Raw genomic sequence first — 15,303 nt, forward strand, 5'->3', positions numbered from 1 at the left:
GGACATAGACGCGGGAAAAAATAGTGCAGACGCGGTTAGGAAACACAGACGCCCCTTTCATAAACCTGCAAAATAAAATTTGGCAGAAACGCAGATGTGATTGCCGATCCTGCAGATGCTTCTGAAATTCAGAGACGCAATCTGAACGCTCGCAGACATGGAAATACCTAAAATGTTATTGAAAAGTGTCCGATCTGCAACTTCAAAAATGCAAAATCTGCAACAAAAATGTTAAATGCAAAGGGACAAGAGTCCCACCGGGTGTGCCAAAATGTTCATGGTGAAAATGGATAACAATAATAACAATATTGAAAGGCTAAATGAATCCAACCACTAAACCCTAGCCTAACAATCAACAAAGATCCACCATAACATATGGAGATTACCTAAGACAATGCAAAATAAAACAAAATCACAAAGATTATACCATCACATGTCCAATAGGGTTTTGATCTCCATTCTTCCTATCTCCATTGATCTTGCTTGATATATTTGCTCTCAGATTTTTGTATGCACAAGAGCTCAACAAAGAACGGAATGTGGTTGCAAGTAGGATCGTAGTGTAGCCAAGTCTTCAAGATTAGTCATTAGGGTTTGACAATGAAGGAAGCATCTTCTTAAATAGAAGACACAATATGAAATGGAGGGTTAAGATTGAGAGGTGTAAAAAGAGAGGTCGGCTAGGATTAGAGGGTAGGTAAAAGAAATGATAAAATAATGAAAGGGGTAGGTAGTGTATGAATTAAGAGATGAATGACATGTGTCATGGGTAGAAAAGGCTAATGAATTAATTAAATAAATAAAGATTTATTTAATTAATAGAAGAAGTAGGACAATTAAATAAATAAATATTTATTTAATTTAGGAAAAGGATAATTTAAATAAATAAATGTATTTATTTAAATGAGAAATAAGGCTAGAAGAGGATAAATGAATTAATTAAATAAATAAATATTTATTTAATTAATAGAAGAATTAAGCTTAGATAATTAAATAAATAAAATATTTATTTAATTAGACATGACAATTTTAGGTGTCTACAACCACAATATACCTTCTCCATCGGAAATCTAGTCCAAATGTATTAGTGCCAAACTTAGAATTGTAAAAACTAAGGGCTAAACCTAGTGTCTTGGGGGCTCATCATAGATGGCCTTGCCTATGTGAAGGAGCATAGACTTTGTAGTTCTTGAAACTATTTAAAACCCATCTAACATGATGGCATATAAAGGAGTGGGTATGTAACCCTTTCTAGGGTCCCTTTACCCTTGATAGTTTTCTGGTCGGCTACCACCCACTTAGGTGAAATAGAGACGATGACCTAGCTAAAACAAAAGGTCCATCTATAACCCATAAACTAATGTTGATTGTAAAATAGTGATAAAATTAAAACCACTCTATATGCTTCATCAATAGATTATCTACCACACTTATGTGATCTCCCAAGAGTTATAAACACAATTTTGATTCGTACAACTCTCATGATAAGAATGACTCTTAAATCATACAATTTTCAAGTGATATAAAGTACATGATTATGCTCATATCTATAAAACATGATCATTAACCAATACTAGTTACCCCCTAATGAATACCCCACTCAATTTGCATCATGGCAACATATAATAATGTTGATAATCAAAACAAGATCAATATAATATACCTAAATTTGACATCATTTCAATCACCTAGTAGGAAGCAATGATCCTAAAACCATCATAATAAATCAACATATGACATTACGAATCTTCTACTTAGGAACCTCGAGAAGAATGAGAATTATTAAGGATCTCAAACTTGGAATCTTTGAATATGGACTTGACGGCTCCAAAGCCCTCTTTTGTTTGAAATCTTTGAATATGGACCTAAATGCTACACCAACACCAAACGACACTCTCAACGTACCCACCCCTAAAACTCATAGTTGTTGTCACCTCATGAAATGTTATGATTGCAAGATAAGCATAAGATGGGTTTGTTAAAAAGGCTTTAGAATCTTTCAAATAAATGTGATTGGCATGGTGAAACCCTTGTGAGAAAAAAACCACACCAAAGAGAACAATGCTTGTGTTATTCCTTCAAATGGGTTACAAGAATACTTCTCTCTAAATTCCTCTAGCACTTTATTATTGCTACAACCTACAAAACAACTTGTCTAGCCTCCTACACCAAGCTCTAATTCATAAAATAAATAAAGGTGAAAACATGAGATGGTTTTGTAAAACATTTTACAAGCCCAATTTCACATCTCACCAATGCAAAAGGTATGCATTTTTATTTCATAGTATAGAATGGTTTCTCAACTTGTCTATTATGTTTGTCACTTGAGGATATGCCAATGAGGATATTGTTAAATTTATTTGGTGAAGGGTTTGGGGGAACTCTATGAATCACTGAACACTTTCTTATCAATAATGAGATTTGTGGTATTTTTTTCTTTATTGAGAGGTAGAAATATTTATAGCTTCTCTCATTAAAACTTCCAAAACACATTTGTTTTTGCTAATTCACATGGTTTGATGGTGCAAGAGCACCCCAGGGACCTAGGTTTGTCCAAAACGGTCAAAATTTGAGATTTTTGTTTTTTTGTGTTATTTCATTTAAATAAGGCCATTTGAAGCCATTATGGTGTATTTGGACCTAATTAGGAAAGTTTGAGGTCCATTGGGCAAAAATTGTAAAATGTTTTCACTATTGTCATGACAACTTTTTAAAATTTGGTTGGGAGGTTGGTTTTTGGTGGTTTGAGATTGTAACCCACTTGGATGGGCACAAATAGGCATTTTTCATGCCACCTAAGTTTGTCTTGTTGAATTTTGAAAGTTTTACTAAATATAGTTGGAGATTTCTGTTCATACAAAAATGTTTCAGTCTGATTCTCATTATTTTTAATTGTGAAATTCATCATATTTCCATTAGAAGTTGATTGGATATGGTACATAAGTGAATTACCTTCATTTAATATTTTTTAGCATTGAGATCCATTGAAATTTGAAGAAAATATCACTATTTTTCCAAAAACTATCAAAACCCTCACTAGGGTTTCCAATGAGTGGGAAAAAAATGTATTTTTTGCCTTTTCACCATTAAAAACTCACACCACTAGTTGGAAAGGCTCTTGTAAATATCTATTTTCATTTCTCTTTCTTGTAGGTGTCCAAAACCTCTAAGACACATGCTAGATTTGATTGATTGGTCTAATATCATCATGTATCAGACCTCTGGGATAGCAGCATAGAGAAAGTGGAATATAAGATAGGTGAGAGTGAAGTGCCTTGGATGGAATGTTGGAAGAGATGTGTGGGACCCCTACACACCCCATAGAAGCATTTAGAAGCCATAATAGACCAAATATTAATGACTGTCCTAAGGGTACCAATTGTGACAATCACAATTTTACCAGTGATACTGCCTACTCAAACAAGTTGTGTTTGGAAACCCTAAGTGTGGATATGTAATGGTAATGAAATGTCCTAAGAGTGGCCCTTATACCAGTATGCACAAACTTTGGTGTCACAACGGTGTTGGTGTGGCCTTGGGCCAATGGTGATTGATTGTTACAATTAGGACAATGATCTCAAACACAATTTATGGTGTTTATAACTCTAATGTCCCAATCTACTTGTATATATTTTCACAAAACAATGAACAACCTAACCATAGCTATTAATAATATTTCCCCATAAAATGCATGCAAAACGTATCATCATTGATAGGATAACTGACTTGCATCTAGTAAGACACCTCAATGAGTGGAGTTTCATGCTGAAAAGAGTACTTGCAATAAAGATATTGAAATCAATGAGACATTATGCATTCAAAAATCCACAAGGAAGATCTAATATTTATGAATAAAATTACAAATCAATCTAAATTGCATGTTTGATATCTTACTTATATCATGGCAACATAAAATGTATATATGCACTCAACATACCTCTTTGCTTGTTTATTTGAGAATGTTGCTAGAAATTAATAGGTGAATGATACATTGATCTACACATGAATCACTTGTACTTTCCTGATACTTTCATCCCTTGGTCAAGGCCAAATACCCCATAACACTTGAAGATTGTTTCCACCCTCTTGATTACTTGAAGTCCATGCTCAAATCACACTAAATCATAATAGTTAGTAGAAAATAGTGACCATAGCCAAGGAAGCCCAAATTTACTCATACTCAACATAATAAGAAATAACTAAATCATCTGGACCATTATTCATAACATAACCTCTTTTCACATCATGGAAGGCCAAAATTACAAGGATTACATTTCTTCGAAGGAGCCATTGTTTAGAGCCACCAAACTATCAACAAGAGTAGAATCTATTAGCCTCATACAATTTTAGGACATATAAAGAGTCACCTTAAAAAAACCCACACTAATTGCAAAAGATCAAAAGATTTCTTAGAACAAAAGTACAATATAACATAAGGATGGTGATAGACTGTCAAATAGAAGAATGATCTCCTTACCCTTAACTACTCCCAAAATATTAATTATCATATAGAAAATATATATTAAAAAACATTTAACATCTAAAATATAATGTTGTTATTCTTTTCCTCTGTAAATTTTGTTCCATCAAATCTTTTATCTGATACTCTTTTAAAAATAGTGAACCCTACCAACATTAGAAATGAGGTGGATGTTGATTTTAAATTTTAAAATAAAAAGTGGTGAGTATGATCAATGATGCTAAGGTTGTATTCATATTGTGTAACAAGGCATAATAGGCTAGGGATAGGAAAGATTGACTCGCTACTCTTCAATTTCATATGGTAGTTTAATATATATTGTGGACTTTTTTAGACCGTACATCTTAATATATTTGTATTAAATGTCTCTTTGTGGGACTACGTGCCCACCATCTATCCTCTCTTTTATACATGACAATACATTTATTTTCATTGACCAAAGGTGGACAAAAATATTTCACCAAAAGGATATCTTAACCGATTCTCGTTGAATCAGAAGCGAGAAAAAAAAAATTTGTTGAAATATAATCTTCACAATTTTGTCATCACGAGTGCAAACAATCCAGTGAGGAGGACAAATATGAATAGTGTGATGATGATCAGAGCCATCCAATCTAGGAGGCATAATATGACACTCTTTCTGAACCAATGCTAAGGGCTACTATGATTTGAAGCTTCTCTTAAATCCTCACATTTTGTTGTCACATAAGAGAAATGCGAAGTAGAACTGGGCAGAGCAGATTCAAAGTCTTAGAATGAGGTTGATATATATATATATATATGGATGGTAATATTTGAAAGGATATATGAAGGCCATGGTAGAAGAGAATATTTACTTCACACTAAGTGAATTTATGAAGGTAGTTGCCATGGATGTAAAGTGGGGAGTGTAAAGGAGTCTTTGGATTCATGAAGAATATTAAGGAGAAAAGGTTAGTTATATCAAGGAAAAATAAAGAAAAAGGGAAGTGATAAAGAAGGGAGGAAGAAAATAGGGAAGAAAGTGAGGAAATAAAGAGGGAGATCTAACTTATTTTGGTATGTAGCCTCTACTACTCTTTTTCTTGTTGAATGATTTTGCAATATTTTGAGAAGACTGCAAGGCATGAAGTAATGCTCATAAGGAATGAAGGAGCTATGTAAAGCACAAACCATACATATGGATACATGCAAGGCATGAATCATACATGTAAACCATGAAGTAATACATAAATACACATAAGGTAGAAGCATATATGAGAAAGGTTCTTATGGAGTGGACATGCTGAAGACACATTGAACATGAAGCATACAAGAGAGAGGTATTCATGGAATAGACATTTGAAAACATCTCATTCATGAAGCAACAAAATGCTAAAGAAAATGTTCAAGTAATTAAAAAACTTACAAGGACGAGGCATATTCATAACTTTTGCGGTCCCACCATGGATATCAACACTAGAAGCAACTCATATTGTTAGTGAACATACAAGATAATGTGGGAGTTCATTATACCTAGCAACTTGTGGTGTTGTTGTTCGTGTTGGCTCTGTTGGACCCTGCAATTAAGATTCAATATACATTATTCAATAAGATTAATTGTGCAACATAATGAAATATTGAAAATTGTGATATCTTATTGAGCTTCGCTTGGTTTTGAGAATAGTTTAATATTCTTTACTTAACAGGGACAACCACGTGAAGGTGGAAGTTCATTTCCCTCCCCCTTAACATCACTCTAAATTCCCCATTAACATCTAACATTCATTCATTCATTCTTTCTACCATTAAGAAAATATAACATTCATTCATTAATATCACATAACACTCATTAACACATAACATTGATTAACATTAATTAACACACAACATTCATCAATATTAATTAACACATATCATTCATAACCCTTCATTAGCACATAATTATATTCATTAACACATAAAAATCAGTCATTATCAAATAAGGTAGATTACAATCATTTCTTTTTTTGTTTTTTCTTTGAAGCTATGAAAAGACTAAGTGGAACGTCTTTTTCTTCATCATTTCCCCCCTCTTCAGTTGTTTCACCCTCTTCTCATGATCTTGATGTATGCCTAGTCCTATACTGAGGACGAGGACACTGAAGCGAAGGGGGTCCTCTATAATAACAAAGAAATGGGTTAAATTCAAAACATTTTTAATTATTGTTACAAGTATTTCATTAATTTAGAGAATATAACTCTTGCACTCTTTACCTGATGGGGCCACATCATTTTGTCTAGCCTCAACCTCAACATGTTGAACACCCTCTAGATCATCTGGAGTTGAAATACTAAAGGTTGCATTAATGTTGAACACCAATTGAAATTATATTTGTTTAAAGAAATAACAGTGGTCCTCTCTACCTGATTATGGAACATCACGTTCCTGATGTTGTGTACCCAGATCATGCTCCACTTGGTCACCACCGACTACATGCTCTAAAATATTAACAAAAAAGGTTACATTAATTACTAATCTGATTAAAAATTAAGATGTTTAATTGTATTAATAATTACATAAATAAAATTTAAATAGAAAATGAATACCTCCACTACTGGGATGCACATCCAGACCTTCATGTGTAGGTGGTATTTCACGATTAGCTGGCTGCATTCCAATGCCATGCACATTGTTATCATTGCTTGCTTATTTAAAACCAATATAGTCACTTTATGTTGGAACTCAACATCAATTATATGATTGGTAAAGTATTCAATTTGAAACAATTTTCATTTAGCTTATTTACTTGTGTGACGGATGCACCAAAATCTTGTGTTTGCCCACTCAATTCTTGTAGCTAATCAGCCACAGCTGTATAGCCTTTCTGGTAGGAAATTCTCTTGTCATCTTCTGTGGGTGCTCTATTGAATTGAGAGCCCTACATTTTTGCTTGGTATCATGAATTTTTCTTGCATTGTTTGATAAAAAAAAAAATTGCTTGTAGTTTATAAATATTTTGATGCGATATTTTATTTACAGATACTTACAATTCATGCGGCAAGTTTCATATTGTTGTTCACCAAAACTAGTTAACCCACGTTCACCTTCAATTGATTCTATGAAATAGCCAATTTCGATCTGTGAAATGCTTCAAGGCTTGGACAACATAACATAGGATCCTAATGATCCTCCTGCACTTCAGGTTCTGCTAAACCTAGGGGGGACACCCTTTTGATGCATATAATTAAACCCATTATACAATTGTGACAACATCAACAGAAAGCAAATAGATCTCACTAAGACTCAATAATAAGGAGATTATTGTGGATGGGCTAGATCTACACATATAACTCAGCTATGTTTGAGAATGAGATAGGTGGAACATTTCAACATAATAGAAAATAAAGAAAGATATTCTGATTTTTTATTTAAGATCTCTAAGAATCCCCAGAATTGCAAGACCAGTGCCTTATCCAAGGGCATGGAGTCATACATCAAACTGTAAATGAAAGACCTCTACTACAAATCCATCTTCATCATTAACTATCCCTGCATTAATGTCTTACATAAATACATTACTCAACTCATTCATAGAAAATGTCAAATCCAGAACATGAACCCTACTTTATTAATGTTTGCTCACAGAGTTTAAAATCTTCCTTGAAGATTACCTACAAACAAGCATTACACTCACAGACACAGTTGCTTATAAAAAACTTGATCCTCCTTAAGAATTTGATTTGAATAAAATGAAAACACATTTCAGAGACAAATTCTGTGTGAATTTATGTATGCCTTACATACATAGGAACTTGCAACTAGAAACACCTACAACAAGAATCATACTCCATTCTTTAAACGAAGACATTGTCCTGTACAATCTTGAAAAAAACTCAGAATTGGTAACACAAAAATTTGGAGCATTTTTCAAAAAATTCTGGAACCCTTACAAATGAGAAGAAACGAGAATATGAGGGAGAGGGAAAAAGATCAGATTTCATTAGAAATTGCCAAGTGTCCTCTTTCCCCAACTGAAAAATATTTCCTTTCTCTTTCCCATGGAAACTTCTCTTAAAATATCTAATTTTTGTTGAAACTAACTGCAAAACTAGATTCCTCATTCCGAGTGCTTTCTAACGGTATATAATACTTTCTATTTTGGGTAAAAAATACCCCTTGGGCGAATTAATCTGTCAGATGGATCCATCATTTAAATTTTTGAGTTTTACACTATAGCTGGGACTATAAATTTAACTTTGATTTTTTGCCAATTTTCAACCTGCGCTCTGCCATGTGGCACCATCTGATTCGATTGTCAGTCCTCTGGGATGACACCTCATCACCATCTCACCTGCATGGCCACTTGTCCGCCACCAGACTGCCACCTCAGCGGGACCCACTAGCTCACTTGCCACCCGGACCTGCCAGCTCACCAGTCACCATGTCGCTGCTATTAACTATCGCACATCTTTTTGTTGCATTATAGCGACAATCATTGGATCTTCCTTAGACTTGCTTGATCTTTAACACACCTGAGCTGCTCATCTATCAGGCCCACCATCTAGTTGCCATGTTGCATGGATTAAAGCTCAGATGCATTTCCACTGCGGTATAGCAATAGTCGTCGGATCTTCCTCAACTTGCTCACTTGTTAATTCCCCTTTCTACTGCAAAACTTGGGCATGCCTCAAGATTCATGCACACGTGTGGGGTCCATGTGGTCGCTGAGCTAGCACTTGCCAAAAGCCTTCCAGCTCTTGACACTATAGATGCATGTGTTTTTGTATTTGAATTCAAAAAACTCCCTCTCCACAACCAATGTGAGATATATGCCTTTGCCTGGAATTTTCATTTTATTGGAAATTTTAATGGCTTTACCCATGCAATGCAGAGGAATGTTGGTTTTAAACCTGGCAAATGCATTTGTTTTGAAAGTTTTAATGGCCTTTTAATATATTTTCCCATCTGCTACATTGGAAAGACTTGGCAAAACACCTACCAATTGCATTTACATGAAAGCTTCCATACCTTTTCCCCACACCACACACAGGATGTTGGCAAGGGCCAACAAAATTTGGTTATACACCCGATAATCTGCATTTCCTTGGAGGTTTTGAATGTTCATGCCTCACACACCTCCACTTCAAACTCCATGCAACAGGGGAAGATGCTGGCAGAGGTCATGGATTTGGTTCTGCACCTGCCAATGCCTTTGCTAGAGCTTTTAAAGCCACCCTTAAACTGCCACACAGGGGAGAGTTTGGCATTACACCTGTCCACACAATTTTCCTTGGAGTTTCTAATGCCTTTTCACTTTTCATGTGCCACCATATTTGTTTGAAGGTTTCACTTCAGTCTTTTCAACCACGCAGGGCATGGAGAGATTGGCTTACACCTACCAATTGAAATTGCTGAAAACTTCAAAACCCCCACCCCATCACATAGGGAGGAGAGGATTTGGCTTCATGCCCATTGCACTTGCTGAAATTTTTCATAGACACTTGACCCTTGGAGGAGCTGAAGAAGGTTATGGACTTGATTCTACACCTGTCAATCACATTTGCTTGGAAGCTTCTATGCCCTTCTTTGTTGCCAAAGGAGGATTTGGTATTAAACTTGCCAATTTGAATTTTTTGAAACTTACTAAAGCCTTTCCAACGTCTTGCAGAGAGGATTCTGGTTTTAAACCTAGCAAATGCATTTTCTTGAAAGATTTATAAAATGCCCACTCCAACTCACATGTGGAGGATACTAGCAATGCACCCACCCATTCACTGATATAAATTCCACTCCTTCATATAACCATATGATTTAAAATAACAATTGAAACCTTGATTCAAAAGACATAGTGAAGCTATAAGACAGGTCAGGCCCGAAAGTCGGTCCGGCAAAAAAAAAATCATTTTCATGCCATAGACCCTTGAAAATCCTTCAGGCATCTTGAACATGTCTCTGGAGTTGATCGACACAACTTTCTGATCACTGAATTGAGTTTTGCAACTCATTGGCAAATGTGCCACATTTTCGCATTTAAACCCAAATATGCAATTTTAAAACTAGTTGGAACAACTTTCTGGACTTCACAAATTGATAGGCGTGTACTCTGATATACTAACATTCATCCTGCAAAACCATTCCTCACGACGAATCCTGGGTGATGAGATATTAATCGTCAAAGATGACCATTTGGCTCTATCAGCACTATGAACTTGATAAAATCAATGTGTAGGGACCTCAAAGTGCCTTTACTAAAAATATCAAATGGTCTCCATAGATCCCCAAATTTGGGGCATAGATACTTTGAAGTATAAAGAAGACCGTAGAATTTTTAATTCAACCAAAAGGATGACTGGGTACAAATGGTGAGCTCATGAAAATAGCCAGTTAAACAGATGCAACAATGAAAGTGCAGAAAACTCAATAAAATGGCTCAAGAAACCATCTTGGAAAACTGATCAAACGGATTGGCTATGACTTGAAACTGGAAACATAGCTTCTCTTTCATACTGGCAAGACCCTAGAAGAAATATTCTGACATAATATTCACCGGGACAACTTTTACACATGTGCAAAGTAGTGCTTTGACTAGCTATTGAAATAAGGACCTTTTCAAAAAGCATAAATTGCAAATGGATTAGGCTTATCAAACTGAGAAAATGGATTCATAAGGAAATAAAATTTGGCATGTGGACTTGCCTATATGCATATAATTCAATGCACTTTGAATTTCAACATGACGATCAACTAGGAAAAAGTTATAGGTGCTCAAAGTAGGCCACTTAATAAAATCTGCATTTGCACCTATGATGGACTTTCAGCTCACCCCTTGAAATGGGTACTTGACAAAATGATCTAAACTAAAACCTGAAAGTTGCAAAACACTTCATAGGCCAAATGAAAGGTATAGGACACATTTATCAAGCCTTACCCTTTGATAATTAACTGGCTCCATTTTACCCTTCTTCAAACTATGCCATATGAATGAGATTAGGTGCTCATTTGAAAGTGCAGAGAATTTTTTTGAAATGGGCCTCTCAAAATACTCAAATTTTATGAGTCCCAACACATATAACCACCAAAGCCAAGTTTGTGTTTCTCGTGGTTTTCTTGTCTTGCCTTGGTTGCCTTTGACGTGTCACTCAGTCTATGAAAAGTTTGAAATATGTTAGATTATATAAATATAAAGAGTAATTAATTAGTACATAATTACATTCTTAATAGTATCCCATACCTTATTTTGGCATCTAGTGGTGTATTTCCTTTTTTCCTTTCAATTCTCTCCTTGGCATCCAAAATCAGGTCCTTCCACTCCCTCTCTAGAATCATGGGGGGATGCTCGTACTTTAGGTTATTCTCTAAATGGATCTTGTATTGGTCCCTCACATACTTTTGATATGTGCCAGCTTTTTCAAGGAGCTTGGTTTTGTCAAAGGTGTCATTTCCAAACCACCAAACCATATGGTTTGTCAATTCATCTTTTAACCTTTTTTCTTGGTCATTCCACCTTTTAAAGCAAAAACAAACTTGTTAGATTTAGAAATGAACTGAAGCTAAATTTAATATAGTTCAAGAAATGGATCAAAGGAAAACTATTCTAGCAATAATATGAAATCAAAATAGTGGATCAGGGTTAGTTCACATATGTTGTACCACCTTTTACGTATGGTGGGCCCAAATATCTACAATGCAATGTCACTAAGATTTTTATAAAAATATCATTTCTTGCAAAAAATTCATGGGATCATTAGTCCAAAACGAGTGATCAGAAAGTAAATTACAATTAGACTATATATAATAATAATTTTAAAGTACCTGGAACCTTCTGTATCTTTAAGGGAATCATTTCTTCATCGCTCACCACCAATGTGGCCTGCAACGTTCCTGTACTAGCAATACAAGAAGATCTAGGAAATGATGGTATGTTATCAGCAGTAGTCACCTCTAGTGCATCCTCATGTGCATCTCCTGCTGCAAAAAATGAATCCACTATGAAATGCCCCCAAGAAAGAACACTTGAAGGGAAATAAACACATAACAGAAGATAGAGAAAAAGAGGGATCTACCAACAGTAGGCGAGCCAATATGACGTGCAGTAGAGGATTTTTGCATGCTACGTGTTGTCGACATTTCAATCGGCAATGCAGGTGGGGCTAACCTCTGATGAGGTGCTGACGATATTTGCACAGGAACATTGACAACACCCGAAGAATAATACATTAAATATATAAAACATTAAATATATGAAAAGTGTAAGAATTATAAACAAGGACGAACCTTTACTATGAACATTGATAGTATCAAGTATGATGTATTTTGGGTACTCAAAGTGATAAGCCAATAAAATTGTCATCACTCAAACTACCTGCAACACCCTGATCATGGCCACCAGTTTCATGAGGATGGATAAATTATTGTAAAAACATCACGTACATATTTTAGGTAATGACATAAAAGAGAATAAAATATAAACCATTATTGAACTTTTTTTATAATTAAAGCTTTCATTACTGCTTACTTACCAATTTTCCGTTGTCCACATGAATAGTTGCACCCTCTCTCATATCTCATCAGTCTGAGGCTCCATGGATTCCAAAGCAACAATCTCTCTACTAATTTTTCTAAGAGACTTTTTTATCAATTCCATAGGGTTTGTGGAATTTCCAAGGTCATCATCACTTAATCCTATTGAGTCCACATCCCTAGAGAGGTGCCCAAGTACTACAACCCCCTTTCCCTTTCCCCGAACATCTGTCTGTGACAAGAATAACGTTAACAATTACAAAATTAGTCTAAAACACTAAAAAAAAGAACATAATAATGTAACAGTTTTCTTCTATCTAATTTGTACAATTAGAATGAGGTTTTACCTGTTCGGTAGAAGTGTCACAACCTACATCCCTTTCTACGCTATGTGATGGATCCATGTCACCCTATGACAAAGAAAAATTATAAAAAACATTAGCGAAATTAAACCAATAAACTTAGCAAAAAAACTTCATAATAAAATGGTATATTGGAGTCATTAATTAGAGGTTGGTTAATTTAAATGGTATATAGTACGTACCACCCCCATGATAGTAACTTTGTTTGTATATATACAATTCAAATTGTAATCGATTAGAAGCTCTTCTTAATTGTAATGAGAGAGATATTTTGCAAATGAGGGTAATGTTGATGAAGAAGTTGACCCTAAAGTTGATGTTGAGATTAAAAATTTGAATAAGTCCAACTGGGGCCTCAAGTGTTGATAACTGTATTAAATTTTCTGCTAATGTCGAGGTTTTAAAAACTGAGGAAGTTTGTTTTCCAAGTAATTTTAAAAAAATAAACTGTTTCTATAGGGTGTATTGACTTATACCTGTCGATCCATGAGATTGTGCAGGATCCTCGTCAAAGGGGTTCAGGTTCCTGCACATGTAATTCAATTATCTTATGTTAGCTAAAAATTACATAGTACACAACATGAACTTTGTAGACAAAAAGAGTATTAAATAAAAAAAAGATGTTGTCATTATAATCATTGTAATTTTTTTAATTCCTTACCTTTACTTTATGTAGACTATGTAGGATCCTCAACTAAAGGGTTGATGATGTCTATAATCAATGACCTGTTCCCACCAAGGGTGACAACATCACACAGGGACTATACATGAAATCAACACCATCAATTGAGCATCATAAGCATTACATTTGTAAGTTGATAAACAATAAATACATTCGTATCATAAGAATCATAAGTATCACATTATGTATCATCATATATGTAATTGAGCATCATAATTAGCATCACATATGTGTCATCATAAACATGTAATCCATCACATATGTATCATAAATCACCATCCATCACATAGGTAATAAACAATCCACATTCTATAAACAAAAACAAAGTTCAAAAAATGTCACATGTATCATTATAAACATGTAATCCATCACATATGTATTTTAAATCAACATCCATCACATAGATAATAAACAATCCAAATTCCATAAATAAACACAAAGTTTAAAAAATGTCACATAAATAGTCACTCTTCCTATCTCCATCTCCTCGGGGTGGCATAGCTTTACTATAAGGACCTACTAGAGGTCATGGAACATGAATTAAAAACATTAAAAGGTGCATCATGAATTAATTATTTAATGGCATTAGAATTAAAAACATAATGAATTAATTATGTAAGCATATAAGTCCAAAAAATTAGATCAAGATATCAATATTAAATAGATAATATACTTATCACATACCTCATACATTTCATTCATCATCATAACCATCATGATCATCATGACCATCATGACCATCATCATCATCATCATCATCATCATCATCATCATCATCATCATCATCATCATCATCATCATCATCATCATCAATCATCATCATCATCATCAATCATCATCACCACCATCACCATCACCATCACCATCACCATCACCATCACCATCACCATCACCATCATCATCATCATCATCATCACCATCACCATCACCATCACCATCACCATCATCATCATCATTATCATCATCATCAACAACTTTTTCTTCTTCATCATCATCGAGTAACTATCGATCATGATCATCATCTACATCATCTTCTAATTCTTCGGTATCTTCTTCTTCCATCACATTATACTTTATCGGCCTTCCTCTTGGATTATGTCTAACAACAAATGACCAACCCAGTTTATGTGGAACCTCTGAGTAAAATACTTGCTCACATTGGCTTGGAAGAACATAGGGCTCATCCCAACTGGTTCAAATGACCTTGTATTAACCATTGTAAAACCATTATCATGTTCAATAATAGTTCTATCAGGATCATTTTTATTTAATCGTAGCCTGTACCATTTAATGACGAACAAAACTAATTTGAAGGAAT

Source organism: Cryptomeria japonica, chromosome 1 (genome assembly GCF_030272615.1).
Source record: "Cryptomeria japonica chromosome 1, Sugi_1.0, whole genome shotgun sequence".
NCBI lineage: Eukaryota > Viridiplantae > Streptophyta > Pinopsida > Cupressales > Cupressaceae > Cryptomeria > Cryptomeria japonica.